The sequence below is a fragment of the Tenrec ecaudatus genome, chromosome 1 (assembly GCF_050624435.1).
Source record: "Tenrec ecaudatus isolate mTenEca1 chromosome 1, mTenEca1.hap1, whole genome shotgun sequence".
Lineage (NCBI taxonomy): Eukaryota > Metazoa > Chordata > Mammalia > Afrosoricida > Tenrecidae > Tenrec > Tenrec ecaudatus.
This window is the reverse complement of record NC_134530.1, coordinates 271,710,245-271,725,599: the sequence shown is the minus strand read 5'-3', so window position 1 is coordinate 271,725,599 and position 15,355 is coordinate 271,710,245.

Here is a 15,355-nt window from a genome sequence, read left to right as displayed (position 1 = left end):
GGCATGAATGAGATGTCCATTGACGCATGCCCAGGAGAACCAAGCATAGAACAAAAGCCTAGGTTTTCCCGCTGGTGGGTACGGATGGGCGTTAAACCTGGATCAGCACACCTGGGCCAGGTGATTGCAATTCAGCCATTGGGATTGACCTGGGGTCATTCACCATGCCTCCCCCCGAGAATCCTTGAAAAGGCAGGAGCGAGAGGGAGAAAGGAAAAACTGGGGACAAGAACTGGGGAGAGAACTTGAGAAAGAACATGAGACAGGTCTTTTTTTGGAGGAAAATTTAGGAGAGAGATCTTTGCGTGACCTCGAGCAGTCTCTGCCAGGCTGCAAGGTGGGGAGGAATCCTAGGGGTGCCGCGTAAAACCTGAAACTTCTTTTAACTTTCATTAAACTCACTTGGATCACGAGCCAGGCTTTGGCATGAATTCTTTCTCATGCAGAGCCAAGAATTGAGATGTAACTCTAGCCCGGAGAGAGATCTTACAGTTTATATTTAAGTCCAGCAAGTCCCTGCTCCTTCATAGTTCATATTTTCTGCTCAAAAAACACACAACTAAACCCCAAACAGAAGTAACTTCTTTAGCTTCTCTTTATCCTTCTGTAGTTTATAATTATTTGTCTGTTGCCTCCACTGTTAATGACGCTGAGAGTTCAGATTCTAGATAAAGCAGAAGAATGTCACTGCCACCCAAAATAGTTGTTCTTAGTGTTAGTTGGTGCCCAATCAATCCCTGCCCATCCACTCACTTGCTGCCATTGAGTCAGTTCTGACTCATGGCAGCGGAGTATACTTGCCCTGGTAGGTTTCTGAGACTATACATTTGTACAGTAGAAAGCTTCAGCTTTCTCTCTCAGAGCAGCTGGTAGTTTTGAATTGCTGACCTTTTGGCTAGCAGGACAATATGTTACCAGGGATCCTTTTCAAGACTGTGCCCTTTCAGAAACAGATCACCAGGCCTGCTTTCCTAGGAACCTGTGGGTGGGTTTGAAGCATCAACCTTTTGGTTAATATGCAAGTGCTTAACAAATGGGCTTTATCCTGGTTTGGAAAACCTAAGTCATTGGTCTTTTGCCTAAAGAGTCACTTTCAATGGCCCTGGCTTGTTTCATGGGAAGGGCCAGTTCAGGGGCTCCCGGACAGATGGTGGGGTAGGATCCTTATTCAGTAGGGCCATATTGGGTGGGGCGGCAGGGAAGTGTGTGTGTGCTGTATGTTTGTGTAATCTGCATCTTTAACAAATGCCCCCCCACTCAAATGAGAAACACTGGCCCCAATTGTCCTCTGCCTCTCTTGTTGCTGCCTTTTTTGGGATTTTTCTGGCTTTTAGCAGCCCTGGAAGCCCCTCCTATCTAGGCAGGAAAAGGAGCCAATAAATAATTTCACACTAAGGTGCTAGAGAGTGATAACAGCTAATCCCTTCCAAGGGCAATTGCTCTCAGAAAGAAAGAAAAAAGAGAGAGAGAGAGCTCAGGGGTTTGGGGGGAGCAATTTAACTCCAATGAATAGTGTCTCCTGGAAGAGTACTACACTTTGTCGCTGCAATGGGAGTCATATATGAACATGTGTGTGCGTGAAATCCCTCGCATCAGTCTCTTCTTCTGCTTTTGTGTAAATTGGACTTTAAACACATTCTCTAGGAAGTGTTTGAATGCCTCTGTTTATGGAAGCTTCTTGACAGAAGGGGGATTTTTGTCTCTTTTGTTCAGTGAGAGAGCCCCAAGGTGTGGCATTTAATAAGTAAGTAGCAAGCTGGTTGAATGAATGAGTGAGTGAGGTAAAGAAGCCTTCTGCAGCCTTCCAGGTCGAGACTGCCCCCCTCAGAAGCCTGGCTCTTGTCTAAAGTGAGGTACACCTCTCCCCCTTCCCATTGCATGCTTTCCCGTGGTCTGCCTGGGATTGAGCTGAAAAATGATTTTTCATGCACGTCATCCTCATTATATCATTATCCCTCAGAGCAAAGCTCTCTGACCACCCTGAAGACCTGTATTTAATGTGAGGAAAGGTGATTTAATGGAGTGGAGAGCGCAGCATAAAACAGACAACCCTTTCAGAATAGCAGAGCAGGCTGTCCCTCCAATGGGAAAGGGACAAAAAGGGAAAAGAAAAGAAAAATGGCGAGGGAGGGGGGGCAACGCTCACTCTCCTAATAGGCTGAAATAAGAAGTCCTTTTGGTCAGCTTCATCAGAAGTCAAACCTTTAAGGGGCCCCTTGCCCTCCCCGCCAGCGCATTACTGACTTACCATGCATTTTACCTTGTAGCTGATTATGCGCTGAGTTGAGGCAGACGGGGAGAGTTTATTGACATATGGTCTCCCTTCACACATTTTGTTACAGCCAGACATCAGGGACTGAGCTGCAGGATATTAATGGATTTGGAAGCGTTATCAAGGAATGGGACATATTTATCAAAACCAGGGTGATATTACAAAGCTGGGTTGCTGCTACACCTGGGTGTGTTATGTGATTAAAAATAATAACAATGCATCCTCTTGATGGATTTTGCACCTGGGCGAATACTGAGCAGGTCTGCTGGACCACCCTTGGTCGAGAATTCACACCTAACAACCCCTTTGGCCTAAGAAGAAAAGTGTGGCTGCTAGCTCACACTTGGAATCCAGGTAGGGCAATGTTTAAGCACTTCACTGTTAACCGAAAGAGCAGCACTTGGAATTCACCAGCTATCCCGAGTGAGAAAGATGTGACCATGTGCTGCCACAAAGATTACAGCCTTGGAAACCTTCCGGGAGGTTCTTCCCTGGCCTACAGGGTTGCTGGAGTCAGAATTGACTTGACTTCCATGGCATTGAGCTGTTTTGAGTTTTGAATGGCTGAATTGGAGACTTCAGGATTGCAGGAAGATTTGAGAACAGCCTGAGATATGCAGGCGACCAGCCTTGCTTGCTGCAAGGGAAGAGGAGTTGAAGCACTTACTGATGAAGTTCAAAGATGATAGTCTTCAGTATGGATTACAACTCGAGGTTAAGAGAATAAGAATCCTCACCACTGAACCAATAAGCAACATGATAAACAGAGAAAAGATTTAAATGATGAAGCATTTCATCTTACTTGGACCCATCCACAACCAACGCTCATAGAAATATCTGTAAAGAAATCACTGGATAAATTGCTTTCAGTGAATTTGCTGCAAAAGGCCTTTTAAACATTTTTTTGAACCAAGGTGACTTTGCCACCTTAAAAAGTCAGGAATATCCTATCCCAAGGCATGGTTATTTTCATGTGGAAGCTGGAAAATGCATAAGGAAGTCCCACGAGAAGAATTGGTGCATTTGAAATATGGTCCTGGTGAGGAATTTTGAATACACCAAGGAACTTCTAGGAGAACAAACAAATCTACGTTGAAAGAACTACAGCCAGATTGATTCTTAGAAGCGAGGATGGTGATATTTGGCTTCATGTACTTTGGGTGTTATCAGGAGGGACCAGTCCCTGGAGTTGGGCAGCATGCTTGGTCAAGCCAAAAGGAGGACAAACCTCCACAAGATAGGTTGACACAGTGGCTCAAATGTAGGAATGACTGTGAGAAATGCGCAGGGCAGCGTGTTGTTTTGTTCTGCTGTACATAGAGTGGCCATGAGTTGGAACCAAATTGACAGCACCTGGTTACGCAATGGACTAATGGCAAGATCAACCATTCAAAACCACCAGCCACTCCTCAAGAGAAAGATGAGGCTTTTTTACTCCCGTAAAGAGTCGCAGTGTGAGAAACTCACAGGGGGAATTATACCCTGTCATATAGGGTCACTGTGAATTGGCATCGACTCTACGGACGTGAACGGCAACAACAACAAAAACAACAACAAAAACGCACTAATGGTGGCTGGGTACATGCGCAGACACCCATCCACTCGCTCTGGAGCTAAGTTAGTGGTATCAGCAGGAAGCTTACCACGGTGGTTTCCAGAACTCCCTCGGGCTGAACCAATTTACACCAGGTCCTTCAAATATCCCTGGTACCCCGGGCATCTTTCATTTCCCAGAGTTGGTTGCATGACTTAAGGCTTGATGATCATGGGGCCACATGAAGGACGCCTATGTGCTCCAACCACTGCCTTCCTAGAGAGTGCTGTGGACAATTGCCTTCAAGTCAGCCAGCTCCTGACTCATGCGGACTCCATGCGCTACAGAACTCAATGCCCACAGGTCCTGCCCCATTCCTTCAATGGGTTGTAGATTTGACCCCTTGTCAGCTGGGGGGTTTTCAGTGGCTGATGGCTTGAAGGAGTTCACCAGGCCTTTTCTCCTAGTCTGTCGGTAGGCAGAAAACATCGCTAAAATCTGTTCAGCATCATAGCAATATGCCAACCTCCACTAGCAGTTAGGTGGTAGCTGTAACAGGAGGCGCACTGGCCAAGAATCAAACCCAAATTTCCTGCATGGCTAGTGAGAATTCTGCCATGGAACCACCATTTCCTCTCTCCTGGTTTCTAGTGTTTATGTATATAAAATTTCAGTACCTTGTAACACGCAGTAAGTAAGACTGCACCACGGGTCACCTCTATTTAGCTCTCCCCCAAATTTTTCGACATGAATTATAAAGTGTGTGACAGTTGTAATATGTTTCTCTTTTTAAAATTTCCTGGGTGTACTTAAAGCAGCACAAGGAAGTGCCAGCATAGCAAAATGATACCCACCTGCTTATTTATCTTTAAGAGAAGAAAAGTCTTGAATGCATTCACTCAGGTGAAAATATCATTCATGGAAAGAAGTGCCTAATGGTCACCAGGACCCATGGTTAATCCAGGCGTGGTCATCTGATTCCAATCGATCAGACATAGCTATAAATCACTTATAAGTCTGGGTAATTAAAAGCAAATATAAATTTTCAAAAAAATAACGTTGCATGGGATAGAAAGGGAAATACATAACAACATCAGACATAAATATGCCTCAAGACAAACTCATTGTGCACATCCAGAATACATAATGGCTGTTGCTAAGATGCGTTTCCCACTAGACCCTACCCCAAGCCAGTAAAAGCCAGAAACTCTACAGTAAACTGTGGATTGTACTACTCTGAAATGGGAGCTGTGTCTCTAGACCTAATTTGGGGCTGTTCGTGCTGAGGACTCACCAATACCTGCTGCAGTGACAACAGTCCAGGTGAGAATAAGGAAATCTGGATGACAGCCAGGATATAGGAGCACTGAGAACTCCAATTGCTTCTAGGCGAGCATGGCCTAATGGGCTTCCATTTCTGCACCTCTGGCAGGAGGAGTTTGTTCTGGAAAGTAATGGTTTCTAAGGAAGTATTTCTTAAACTTTCACATGCATGCACTTACCCAGGTTCCTGGAAATCGGGCTGGTGGGCAGATTCTGATTTTGTGGGTTCAGGGTGGGGTCTAGGATCCAGCAGTTCTAGAGGCCCTGGTACTCTTGGGCTGTTAACCACAAGGACAGTAGTCCTAAACCACCAGCCACTCCTTGGGAGAAATATGAGGCTGTAGACTCCGGGCAAGAGTGACAGTCTGGGAAACCCACAAGGGCAGTTCTACCCTGTCCTGTAGGGTCACTATGAGTCAGCATCAACTCGATGGCATTAGCGTGGGAGAAGCTAATGCTGATGTTGCTGGTTCCTTGACCTATCTTACTTTGAGTGGCAAAGTCCCAAGGGCCTTCCCGGATGTGATGGCCAAAAGCAGTAGTGTTCACCCTTGGTCATACTTTGGAATCCCTTAGGAGCTTTCCAGCCTCCCATTGGCCTGGCCCCATCCAAGACCAATGAAGCAAGGCTTAGTGGAAGCAGGATTCAGGTCACGGTCAGTGAGAAAGCCCCCTTGGCAATGCCAACGTACAGCCAGTGCAGAGTCGAACTGGTCAACGACTCCACATGATTCCATATACTTTGGTGAAGCCAGCTGTTTGGGCAAGGTTTTCAGAGTTACCACCCATGTAGACTTGTTGGTGATAGTGCATTAAATAGAGCACATGCAGTGCATTGCATGAGTGGCCTATGTCATGCAACCACATCAGGGGGATGTTGAGCCAATTTCTCTGGGAGACCAAGGGTGTTGGCTCCATCCTGAACGTTGGCAGGGTAATGGACTGACACAGAGAAAACTCGTTCTCTTTGTGGCGGTGCATTAATGGGTTCTTCACAGAAGGCCAAGTCCATGGCTGCAGATGCAGATGCTCACGGGGCTGAGGGAGCAGGTCAAACCCTAAGTCCGAGGTGGGTGTTTGCATATTTACATGCCCTCACTGCCATCAAGTCCATTCCAACTCACAGGCCCATGGGACTGAGTAAAATGGGCCCCGTTGGTTTCTGAGACTGTGATTCTTTAGAGGAGTAGAAAATCTCCTCTTTCTCCAGAGGAGCCGTTGTTCATTCAAACTGCTGACCTTGAGATTAACAGTCCAACTCCTGACCACTCTTGCTGTCAGAATTCTATTTATATACACAAGTATATATATATCCTTTCCCAAAAGAACTCCACATTTTCAAATCATTCTTGACACTCATGGCCTTTTTTCCTCTATAGCCATGCCTTTGGTTGAAACACAGATATAAGAGAAATATTTATCTACTTATAGGGGTACAAAAGGAGCTTTGGTGGCATAGGGTTTGTATGTTGGGCTGCTAACACCAAAGTCAGCACTTTGAAACCACAAGCCACTCCGTGGGAAGAAGAGTCTGTCTACTCCTATAAAGAGTTACAGTCTCAGAAACTCACAGGGACAGATCTACTCTGCCTCATAGGGTCACTATGAGTCAGCATCACCTCCCTGGCAGTGAGGTAGATTTTGGTTTCATAGAGATACAAGTCAGTCCTGAGCTGCTAAAGACAAGGTTGGCAGTTTGAACCCACCAGCTGCAGAGAAAGAGGAGGCTTTCTATTCCCATAAGGAGCTACAGTTTCAGAAATACTCACAGGGGAAATTTTAACCTCTCCTGTAGGATCAATATGAGTCAGAATCGACTTATCGGTGGTGAGCAAGTGGAGGGGACCCTAAAGAGGTTCCGGTGGACCTTAAGAGTTCTACTAATTGTGCATGCTCTGTAAAATGTAAACCAAGATTTTACTTTTGCAAACATTATTTTTTCTAAACACGTGAAACTATACTCGCATGCGGGTCTTTGAACCTGGTCAGTGGTCTGGGGAAGTGAAGGGGCCGAACATCCTTTGTTGTTGTTAGTGCTGTCCAGTCATTCTGACATCACAGGGACCTTCTTTGCAACACAAGGCAGCACTGCCCGGTCCTTTGCCAGCCTCAGGGGTAGTATGTTGGAGCCGATGGTTTCAGCTACCGTGGCCTCCGGTTCACCAAGGAGTTTCCTCTTTGTGCTGCTTACTAAACCCGTTTCTGAGGAGTCCATTCCAACTCACGGTGACGCCGTGTGGGTCAGCACCACGGGACCCCACAGAGCTTTCAAAGGCTGGTCGTTCCGATGTCAATCAGCAGGCCTTTCTCCTGAGGGGCCTTGGACTTGAACCACAAACCTTTTAATCAGCAGTGGTTGAGCGCGCTAACTGTTCACATTACCCGGGGACACCCAACCCTTCTTACCCTCATCGCTTCATAGGTGATCCATCTCCAATACAAGAGGGCAGAGAAGATAGATAATACAGCCTGAGCTGCGTATGTCAGGTCCAAACTTTTCAGTGTCATGGAACAAATAGCCAAAAACCTTGATGAAATGGCTGGGAAAACTCAGTCCAAATCATTCCAAAGAAATGAGTAGCGGTGCACTCTTGGGAACTTGCGCTGTGACAGCAGCCACCAGGAAGACCCGGGTAGTCCAGAGCCATGCCACCCTAAATATGGTCACAGACTAGCAACATCAGGAGCTTGTTAGAAGTGCAAATTCTCAAGCCCTACACAAGGTCCACTGAACCAGCGTGTGCAATTTACCAAAACCACCAATGGATCGGGGTACCTGTGAAAACCAAACCAAACCCATACTCACTGCTGTCCAGTCGAGTCAGACTCAGAGCAGCCCTATGGGCCAGGGTAGAGCTACCACTGTGCATTCCCAAGACTGTAATTCTTTAAAGGAGCAGACAGCTTGTTGTTCTCCTTCAGAATGCCTGCTAATTTAGAACTGCTAGTTTGGTGGTTAGCAGCCTACTGCCTAACCGCTAGGCCACCAGGGCTCCTTTTGTGCTTGTGAGAGGTCGAGCAAATACCATTAGTAACTAGAGAAGAACCTGGAAGAAGAAGAGCAGGGTCGGAATTGTGAGTCAATTTGGTCATTAGCACATTTCTGTGTTCACTTATTCTGTTCCTTTCCTTGTATATTCAGTCAACAATTCTTCTTTGAACATCATCTCTGAGCCAGGATCTGTGATATGCTAATTAAGTTGGTTTAGGAAAGGGGTCTGCCTAAGTGACTCCTGCTTCCTGGCTTTTCCTGCTTCCAAATCCCCTCTCTTTACTTCCTTCCAGATTAGAAGCACATCCTTACATGTGCAGCTGATCCCTAGTTCAGGACCGGAAGTTACGTGTTGGCATGCATGCTCATAGCTCGCTCAGTGGAAGTGCAAAAAGTCAATTCCTTCAAGAGCCTAGCAAAGTCTGCAAGGTTGGGATGGTGTTAAAAGTGGTGGGTTTGGTGTTAGTTCCCGTTGAGCCCATTCTACATAGGATGCCTTCATGTGACAGAGTAGAAATGTCCTCATTGGGTTTCCTAGTCTGTCATCGTTACCAAAGAAGCCCCGGGGGGTACTTTAAGGGAAGTGTTGGACTGTCAACTGCAAAATCAGGGGTTCACACCTACCAGCTGCTCCGCAGGAGACAGATGAGGCCCTCTGCTCCCATGAAGATTTACAGCCTCAGAATCCCATGATTGGGTCTCTATGAGCCAGGGTTGGTTCCATGACAGACCCAAAGCCCACTTTCTATCGAGTTGATTCCAACTCATGGTGATCTTATATACTTGTTGTTGTTGCTGTCGGGTGCCATTGAGTGGTTTCTGACCCAAAGTGACCCTGTGCACAACAGAACCAAACACTTCCAGGTCCTGCACCATCATCACATTTGTTCTCTGCCTGAGTCCATTGATGCAGCCACGGTGTCAGTCCAGCTCATTGAGGGCCTTCCTCTTTTGTGCTGCCCCTCCACTTTACCAAGCAGGATGTCCTTCTCCAGGCAATATGTCCAACATATTTGGAAGGCAAAATCTTGCCATATATGCTGTCAAGGGCACTCTGGCCTGACTTCTTCCAAGACAGATTAGGTTGTTCGTTTAGTAGTCCATGGCAGGGTAGAATTTTCCCTATAGGTTTCTGAGATATTATGTCTCTATAGGAATAGATAGCTTCATCTTTCTCCCACAGTGAAGCTGGTGGGTTAGAACTGTTGACTTTGCATTTAGTAGCTCTGTGAGTAGCCCGCTATGTCACCAGTGGTCCTTTGCTTTTGTTGGCAGTGGGGTGGAATGTTTACAATGGCAAGACCTTTTTCTCATGTGTTGCTACTGACCGCGGTCTAAAGCCCAAGTGCTTAGCCATTGGGCCACCAGGATTCTTCGTGGTAAGGATGTGTTCCTGCCAAAGTTCATGAACACTACAGAGCAGTGGGGTTTTGGAACTGCTAGGTAGTTTAGCTTGGGGACTGAGGCATCCATTACGCATGGTCAGCAGTTTGAGCCTTTGTCCCATGAACGAGTGGTACACTGCTCATGCTCAAAGGCTCAGGTTCACAGCCAGGAAGGGGAGGTACACCTGGCTGTGTCCTTCACCTGAATTGGCCCACCAAGGCCAGGTGAATTCAGTTCAGCCAATGAGTTCAACCAGGGTCACCAGCATGCCCCACCTCTGGGAGTAATTTAAAAGGCAGGAGCACAGAGCAGACCTCGTGACTTTCAGGGAAGCTTCTAAGGAGATGCACATTTCTGAAGAGCCTTGCAGGTGCCATTATAAACCTGAAACTTCTTCTAATTCTCATAAAACTCACTTGGATCGCAAACTAGGCTTGGAGGTGAATGTTTTCTCGTGTGTAGCCAAGGAGCAAGGTATATCTCTATCCTGAGAGATCTCACAGAACCATTGATTGCCCTGGCATGTTTTGGAGTCCTGATGGTGTCATGGTTATGCTTTGTGCAACAGTTTAAAACCACTAGCCACTCCACAAGGGAAAGATGGGGCTTTCTTTTCCTATAAAGAGATACATCCTCAGTAACTCACAGGGGAATTCTACCCTGTCCTATAGGGTTGTTATGAGTCAGCATTGACTCAATGGCAGTGAGTGAGTGCCCTGGCACGTAAGCCTTGGGTATCTACATTGACTCTCAGTTTCTGGTTAGCTTTTCACCACTTCACCCCATGAACTTTAACTGCAGTGGATGAGGGTTGGGAGCTCTGGCTCTGGGGCTGCTTGCTTGAATTTTCACATCATGGCCCTGCCCGTGATGGGACCTTTGACAGTTGGGCAAATGAGCTCAAGCCCGAGTTTCCTTTTCTGCAGCATAGGCTGAGGAAGGAGATGTCTTCTTTCTTGTGTGCTAACTGACTTTTACCAGTTAGTATGAATTAGATCTTTCCACGAGGAAGATCAGGGAGAAGGAGGAAGTATGAAGCAACTTGGATAGAGGTGAAGGCAGCGTGAGGGGTCAGAGAGAGATGAAAGGACCACCATGTCACCTTTGACTACTCTTAGTGAGGCTGGCTTGGAGTGCAGGAGACGGGGAGAGTGAGGACACGGGCTAAAGGCAGTGCTCATTCATTACTTCCGGGCAGAGTTCAGCCTTTGGCATGTTTGTTGGATGCTGGCGCTGTGTTCATCCAATGAAACTTCAAACTTCTGTCCTCTCATTAACCCTTTGTCTCTCCTTTCTATTCTCGGGTTCTCTTTAGAGCCCCAGGAAATCAGAAGTCACAAGTCACTTCTGTTTCCAGAGAGGCCCCCAGCATGCAAAGGCAGGAGGGTGTGTTAACAGCACACCGGTCCAGTGGCTGGTCACGCCCATGCAGTACATTCTCCATCCCTTAGCTCAACAAAAGGAAAATCACCAAAGAAAAACATTTTTCTTTTTCATGGATATTTACTTTTTCAGTTCCCTCCCTCACCCATAATCTGTGTGAATTACAATAGAACACGCACACATACACACAATTTTCTGCCAGAATGTGTTACTCCAGTACATTCTACCCTCCTCCCTCACTGCCTCCTACCCTTTTTTCTCCTATCTACTCTCTTCCCATGACACCCAATGGACAGGTAGGGGAATTCAAATTAGACCACAGTCTCAAATGTAGTTTAAAGCTCACTCACGCACTGCTATTTTGCCAGTTCTGACTCATAGTTACAGGATACAACTGTCCTTGTGGATTTCTGAAACAACAATTATTTGTGGGAGTTGAAAGCTGCCCTTCCTACAGGAATGCAGCAGGTGCGTTTGAACTGCCAACCCTGCAGTTAACAGGCCAATGTGAAGGGATTTTGCCACTTTGCCACCAAGGATCCTAGCATGAGGAGAACATTTATTAAATCTTCCATGGTACACAGGCAAGGGGGAGACCTGAACTACAGCTCTCGGGATTCTTGGTGCCTCGCAGTGGACAGTTCCAGCAGCATCGGATCCAGGCTTCCCAAGATTTGCAGAGCCACCAGCATAGTCTTTGCTCCTCTCCAGGATTCACAATTGCTTCCTGGTTGCTCAGGTATGTAGGAGTTTAGTGGTTCTCTAATGCAATCATCCCATTTTGCAAAGAAGATGCTGATGCCCAGACCGGGGAGAAGATTATCTGAGGCCACTGAGAAGGACACCATCACCTCAAGTCCTTCTGACCCCCCACAAGTTTCTGCCAACAGCACTGAGCTCTGGGTTACCTACTCAGTCTTTTGAAGCCTTAGCCAGCTGATGCAGCTGCCAGTTGGATTGATCAGGGTATGTGACACAGAGCTCCTTAGAACGCGCCCCCCCTAAATGCAAATTTACTGCCATAGAGTTGATACTGACTCATAATGACCCTATAACACAGGGTAGAACTTCCCTGTAGGTTTCTGAGACTAACTTTCAGCCTTTCTCCTGAGAAGTGGCTGGTTGTGTGGTGGTTTAGATCTTGCAGTTAGCAGCCTTTTAGCATGAGAGGTAGGGTCACATTTCTGTTCTGATTATGCTCCATTTTCTGAGATGCCAGTGCCGAGGCTCCCCCCCTGCAGGTAGCAGTGAGATTTTTCTCACTAAACTGCGCTGGATGGGAAACTTGGGGCAAGTAGTGCATCGCAGCCAAGGAAGATCTCATTGACAGTGCAGTACTTGAATAAGGCAGGAAGACACAGGAGTGGCCATGTGGCGGTGGGGAAAGTGTTCCAGGTAGGAGACAGTCAGTGCAAAAGGCCTTGTGATTGGGTTCTCCAAGCTTCTTCCTGGAACAGCAAGGAGACCAATGTGAGTGGGGCATGACACTCTGTGTAGTGAGGAAAGATGATCACTGTGTGGGCCTCCTGTATGGTTGAGAAGCCAAGGGGAATTTTTAAACCCTAAGCCAGATCAATGCTCAAGGAAGCATCAGTCAAGACATCAAATGACACGTTGCATTGGCTAAATGTGCTACAACAGATCTTTTAAAAAGACTGAAGATCAAGGATGTTACTTTGAGGACACTGTCTGATCTTGTGCCAAATCTCGCCATGGATGTTAGGTTGGAGTCCATTGTTGCAGCCATGGTGTCAGCCCATCTCCTTGATGGTCAGTCTCTTTTCTTGTGGACCTTCAGTTTTACCAAGCATGATGTCCCTTTCCATGGAGTGGTCTTTCCTGATAAAATGTAGTAGCTACCAGGTTGAATGTCATGCCTTTAGAACAGTGGTTCTTAACCTTTCTAATGTTGTGACACTTTCATATAGTTCCTCATATGTGGTGCTCCCCCCAACTATAAAATTATTTTTGTTGCTACTTCATAACTATAATATTGCTACTGTGATGAATCGGATGACCCCTGTGAAAGCATTGTTCGACCCCCCTCCCCATGGGGGTCGCGACCCACAGGTTGAGAATCACTTCTCTGGAACATTTTCATCATAGAAGAGAGTTCGGTTGCACAGCTCTGAGTTAGAGGGTGAGACGGGTTATTTGACATTCATTTGCTGATGTGTTTGCGAACCCAGTGGAAACACTCGGGAATGAGCATCTTCTTTAGCCATATTCCTGGATCATTCAAATGCCATCTCCCCTGTGAATGACTCACTCCATCCTTGGCTTTCCATACTTGCCATATGAAAACGGGATAATATTCAATACTTAGCATTATATATAACCCAGTATTTGGTAGTCTGCCTCAAACAGATGCGAGTCTCTCTCTTTTTCTACTAATATTTAATTTTGATATGTGAAAGCATACAAAGCAAAATCTGTTCCATTTCAACCCTTTCTGGACACAATGTTCAGTGACATTGGTCACACTCTTCATATTGAATTAACATTCTTGTTCTTTCTATTCTAGGTGTTTCTTTTTACTTAATCTCTCTGCCACAACCCTCTCACATATATTTTGAATTATCTGTAGCCCATTTAGATTTGTGCTGATTTTTAAAGACTGCAATACTCAAGGATGCAATCCTTTAAGAGCTAAATTGTTATTTAGTTTAAAGATGACTTCAGGGGACAGTTTCAATTCAAGGTTTGAAGAGTAACTCAGGGTCATAGTCTCTGGGACTCTTCCAGTTAAGTAAGTCTAGATAGTTAAAGAATTTTAAATTATGTTCCACAAGGTTCTTCCTTTGTATCAGCATCCTTAGGAATCATGGTGCTATGGTGCCTGCTAATCTCAAAGTCAATAGTTGAAACCACCAGCCACTCTGCAGGGGAAAGAAAAGGCTTTCTGTTTCCTTAAAGAATAGCAAGCCAGGAAACCACAGGGGGTGTTCTATACTGAGTCAAAATTGACTCCATGGCAGTGAGTTTATGTTGTTATCAAAAAAAGAACACATTTTAATGGGGGCTCTGACAGATAATATAACAATCCATAAATCAATTAGATCAAGCGAGTTTGTACATATGCTGCCACCATCATTTTCTAAACACTATCATTCTGCTTGACCCCTTTGATATCAGCTCCTGTTTTTTACCTCTTTCCTCAACCCTCACACCCTTACTAAATTATATATAAATTAATATCTTTATACACACTGTCTTGTGTGTCCCTCTACCCATATTTCTGTTATTCGGCCCCTAGGCTGTGTGTGTGTGTGTTCTAAATCCATCATTGTTATTAGTTCCCTTTTCCTCCCCTTCCCTACACAGCCACCCTGTGCCCTCATGGTATCTGAGTCAGTTCGAGTTGACCAGAGAAGCACATTCATAAACACTCATGTGTCCTAAAAAGGCTTTATATAGAAGAATAATTGTATATTAAGAAAACATCCCAGCCCAGTCCAGACCACGTCCATAAGTACGAAATTAACCCATATATCCAATAACAGTGTGTAATTTTGTTCAGACTTATGCAACACATGCAATGACACGAAGTGCTGGAAGATCACAGGGCAGTCGGTGGAATGTCTTATGGACCCAGTGGAGGTGGAAAGTGGCATGGGTCTCCACATGACTCCTCCCCATTCAAGGCTCTGGCTGCCGTCAATGTAGATCCATGTATCTTGTCAGCAGGAATATCAAGTCATGGGTGTCTCTCACCCCCAGGAAAGAATACAGGAGTTTCCAGAATCCTCAAGAGAAGGCCATGCCCACATTGAGACCTCACTGGCTATGGCTGGAGTGACAGTCTGGACTCCACCCCTATGCAAGATGATGGGAGATTAAAAAGCTACCACTGTATCGTTACTCCCATTGCTGTTCCTGAGGATTTTATCTGTCCTGGATTCCGTGCGTGGTTGCTATTTTTTTTATGATTTTTCTTTCAGCATCTATCTGTGGTGTCCCTGATCTGAATGCCCTGATGCAGTATCTGTGAGTCTTCTGTGAGCAGGGACTGTGTTCTCTACATCTGGGTCTTCTTAAAGCTTTGCAAAATGTTGTCATTTGAATAACACTCAATAAATATTTGTTGAAGGAATGGCATTGCAGGTGACAGTCAGTACCTATTCTCCCATCAGTTTTATGGTTGGCGGTCTTTTTCCTCTCAGACATATAGCTGAATCATTACAATGTGAGGGTCTGAGCCTGGTTATATTATTGGGACATGTAGTCAAAAGACAAAATATGTTTGCCTAAAGCACCTTTTGAGTATGATGTTTCAATAAAATGAATTGGACAGATCCTGTCAGCAGACATGTTTCAGCATCTCACAAGCTATGTGGCTTTGAGTAGTGTACCCTAAGCTCTGAATTCAAGGTAAGTAGTTTCAATGGTCAATATGCATGTGAGAGCTGGACAGTGAGTAAGGAAAACTGAAGAAGAATCAATGCATGTGAATGATGTGCAAACA